Consider the following 4,321-nt stretch of genomic DNA (forward strand, 5'->3'; position numbering starts at 1 on the left):
TTTTTGACCTCTATCATTTCTTAACTTTTCTATGCTTCATTAAGGTTTTTTTCTTGAGGTTTTATCTTGTTCTTTTGTTTGGAACACATTCCTCTGTTTCTTCATTTTGCTTGACGCTCTGTGTTGGTTTCTACGCACTGGATGAAACAGTTACCTCTCCCAGTCTTGCAGCGTTGGCCTTGTGTAGGAGATGAGCTTTATTGTTCTAGCTGTCCTAGCTCTTCATTGTCTCAAACCTTTGTGAGCCAAGCAGTTTATTTTACCTTTAACAGCTCCCCGTCACTGAGGCTGTACCAAGACGAGTCAGTGCCAAAGGAGAGGAGTCAGGCTGATTAGAAGCCAGACCCTCAGGCAGCAGCTCTTACAGAATGCAAACATACACAGTCCCTTGTCGGCAAGCATAAGCTACCAGAGCCAGGGAACCTGGAGGCGTCCTCGGGGTAGCAGTCACAAAAATCAGGGCTCCAGACAGTGCATTAGTTCCTTTCTAGGAGATACCCGTGAGCTGTGGCGAGGCAGAGGGACAGGATAAGATGGCGTCCCCTGGCTTTCATTCCTTGAGCCCCTCCATAGCCTCTAGATGTATGCCAGTTGTAAAGCCTGCTCCTAGGCCAAAGCTCCAGGACAAACGTAGGCCTCTTTCACAGAAAGCCCGGGGGTGTGTTTCAGTCAGCTGTTTGGGCAGTGCCCTGGCGTGGTAGCCTGCCAAGAACTGTCTATGGGATTGTTACAGTCCTGCGCACATGCAGGAGTGCAAGCCGCCCGGCCACCAGAGCCAAGGAATCAAGCTGCCAAAACCAGGGCACCAGATGTAAACATGGGCGCCAGATACGTAGAAGAGCTCCTCTCCGAGAGATGCTGGCACACTGGAGAAGGGCAGAGGTAAAGCATGAAGATAGCATGTCCTCGAGGTCTCAGGAAAGGTCTAAGGTCAGCCTTAGATGTGTCATTAATCAGAAGCCTGCCCCTCAGGCTGTGGCTATAATGATAAGGCGATAGGCTTCTCCGACTTGCTGTGGGAAAGACAGACCTCCTGGGTCTGTTGCCTCCTGCCGTGCCCCAGGGGTGGTAGGAGTTTATAAACTCTTTCTCCTTGGTTCCAGTTGTAGGACTCCTGGAGCATAAACACCACTGGCCAGCAGAACCAGGTGATATAGAGGTGTCTCCTGGCAGCAGCCACAAAAGTCAGGGCACCTGACAAGGGTATAAGCTCTTTATGGGAAGATACCAGTGAGCTGGAGCAAGACAGAGGGAGAAAGCAAAGATTGCATCCATGGGTCTCCATTCCCTGAGAGCACCTCCATAGGCCCACATAAGTGAGCCAAAGCAGAAGCCTGTCCCTTAGGGCAAAGATCCTGATGAAGGAAACAGGGGGACTTCCCTGCTGGAGCAGTAGTTAAGAATCTGCCTGCCAAGGCAGGGCACACAGGTTTGATCCCTGATCCGGGAAGATCTCACATGCCGCAGAGCAACTAAGCCTGTGTGCCACAACTGCTGAGCCTGCGCTCTAGAGGCCGCGAACCACAACTACTGAGCCCGCGTGCCACAATTACGGAAGCCCACGCACCTAGAGCCCATGCTCCGCAACAAGAGAAGCCACCGCAGTGAGAAACCCGTGCACCGCAACAAAGAGTAGACCCCGTTTGCCACAACTGGAGAAAGCCCGCATGAAGGAATGAAGACCCAACGCAGCCAAAAATAAATAAATAAATAAATAAATAAATAAATAAATAAATACAAGTAAGGAAACAGGCCTCTTTCTCAGAAAACCTGGGGAAGCGTTTCAACCTGCTATCTGTGCAGCGCCCTGGGGTGATACCCCGCCAAGAACTGTCTCCCTGTGGGACCCAGGAGCGCAAGCCCCTCTGGCTTCCAGAGCCAGGTTATCAAGGGGCATCCCTTGGGTGGCAGCTGCAGACACCAGGTCACCAGACGTACAAACTGGGGCACTGGACATATATAGAAGTTCTTCCCCTTTGGGAGATGTTGGTGCTCTGGAGAGCAGCAGAGAGGGTGGTGATACACCCACTGGCTGGAGCAAGGTGGGGCGGGGGGGGTGGGTAGTGCAAAGATGGTACCCACCAGAAAGAGAAAAAAGGGGAAAAAAAGCAAAAAAAGAAAGGAAGGAAAGAAGGAAGGAGGGGAGAAAGAGAAAGAAAGAAAAGAAAGAAAAAAAAGTTAAAAAAAAGGAGAGCCAGAATATTGCACCCGCCAGCCTCCATCTCCAGAGAGTTTCCCAGCAGGCCCCTACCCCTCAGACCAACACTGTCAAAAGTAGCAAGTGAGTCCTTTTTCACAGAAAGCCTGGGCACTTTTCAAAGGGCTGCTTCTTTGCTGGGCGCTGGTACCCATGGGTCTGCCCACCAGCCCTCAGTTTGCTACAGCCCATGAGTCTCCCGTGTGCAGGCTCTGCTGGTCTTCTAAGCCAGATATTTGGGGGCTTGTCTCTTGGGTGCAGGTCTTAAAGGTTGGGGTGCCCAATATGGGGTACAGACCCTTCATTCCTCAGTGAGACGATTCGGGTTTTGAGTTCCCTTCTGTTGCAGATCCCTGCACTGGGGGTGGGGGATTTATGGTGAGATTCTGCCTCAGCCTTTCCCACCTGCTTCCATGTGGCTTTACCAGGTGTGAAGGGCTGCTCTCGTTTACCAGGTGTGAAGGGCTGCTCTGCCAGTTTTTAGCTTTCTTTCAGAGGAAACTGTTCCACATAAATTCGGTGTGTCCATGGGAGGAGGTGAGTTCAGGATTTTCCTATGTCACCATCTTGAACCGGAACCTCTATCATTTCTTTTTGGTTTTTTTCTTAGGATTTCCATCTCTCTGCTTACATTGCCCATCAGTTCCTGCATCCTGTCTATTGCATCCTTAGAACCCTTAGCATATTATTTATAGTTGTTTTCAATTCCTGGTCTGATAATTCCAACATTCCTGCCATGTCTGGTTCTGATGCTTGCTCTGTCTCTTCAAATTGTGGTTTTGTGGGCAGTGGAGCTGAGGTCAGCATCAAATTTGAAATATTTAAAGTGGATACAGAACTGTTTCAGCGACGCAGACAATTAAGTGTGTTGTCGGCGATGGTGCTGTTGGTAAAACATGTCTCCTGATATCCTACACAACAAACAAATTTCCATCTGAGTATGTACCAACTGTTTTTTTTTTTTTTAATTTTTTTTGCCACACCACACATAGTATGCAGGGATCTTAGTTCCCCAGCCAGGGATAGAACCCGTGGCCCCTGCAGTGGAAGCATGGAGTCTTAACTACTGGACCACCAGGGAAGTCCCTGTATGGACTGTTTTTGACAACTGTGCAGTCACAGTTATGATTGGTGGAGAGCCATATACTCTTGGACTTTTTTTTTTTTTTTTGTGGTACGCGGGCCCCTCACCGCCGTGGCCTCTCCCGTTGCGGAGCGCAGGCTCAGTGGCCATGGCTCACGGGCCCAGACGCTCCGTGGCATGTGGGATCCTCCCGGACCAGGGCACAAACCCGTGTCCCCTGCATCGGCAGGCGGACTCCCAACCACTGCCCCACCAGGGAAGCCCTACTCTTGGACTTTTTGATACTGCAGGGCAAGAGGATTATGACAGATAACCTCTGAGTTATCCACAAACAGATGTATTTCTAGTCTGTTTTTCAGTGGTCTCTCCATCCTCATTCAAAATGTGAAAGAAAAGGGGGTGCCTGAGATAACTTACCACTATCCAAAGACTCCTTTCATGCTTATTGGGACCCAAATTGATCTCAGAGATGACCACTCCACTATTGAGAAACTTGCCAAGAATAAACGGAATCCTGTCACTCCAGAGGCTGCTGGAAAACTGGCCAGTGACCTGAAGGCTGTCAAATATGTGGAGTGTTCTGCACTCATACAGGAAGGCCTAAAGAGTGTATTTAACAAAGCAATATGGGCTGCCCTGGAGCCTCCAGAACTGAGGAGCTGCAGGTGTGTGCTGCTATGACCGTCTCTCCAGAGGCCTTTCTGCACAGCTGGTGTCGGCATCATACTAAAAGCAATGTTTAAATCAAACAATCTTAAAAATTAAGATTCGTTTTTGCAATAATGACAAATGCCCTGCACCTACCCACATTCACTCCCGTGAGACAAGGCCCATAGGTATGGCCCCCTTCCCCCTCTCAATAGTTAATTTTTTTTTTTTTTGTTTTTTTTTGCGGTATGTGGGCCTCTCACTGTTGTGGCCTCTCCCGTTGCGGAGCACAGGCTCCGGACGCGCAGGCTCAGTGGCCATGGCTCACGGGCCCAGCCGCTCCGCGGCATGTGGGATCCTCCCAGACCGGGGCACGAACCCGTGTCCCCTGC

The 4,321-nt window shown here is 50.2% G+C and overlaps 1 pseudogene; it reads left to right on the top strand.

Moving 5' to 3' along the window:
* The first annotated feature begins 817 nt into the window (after positions 1-817).
* Positions 818-3,962, top strand: LOC101327560 (cell division control protein 42 homolog; annotated as a pseudogene).
* The last annotated feature ends 359 nt before the right edge of the window (positions 3,963-4,321 follow it).

Source organism: Tursiops truncatus, chromosome 18, assembly GCF_011762595.2.
Source record: "Tursiops truncatus isolate mTurTru1 chromosome 18, mTurTru1.mat.Y, whole genome shotgun sequence".
In the NCBI taxonomy this organism is placed as follows: domain Eukaryota; kingdom Metazoa; phylum Chordata; class Mammalia; order Artiodactyla; family Delphinidae; genus Tursiops; species Tursiops truncatus.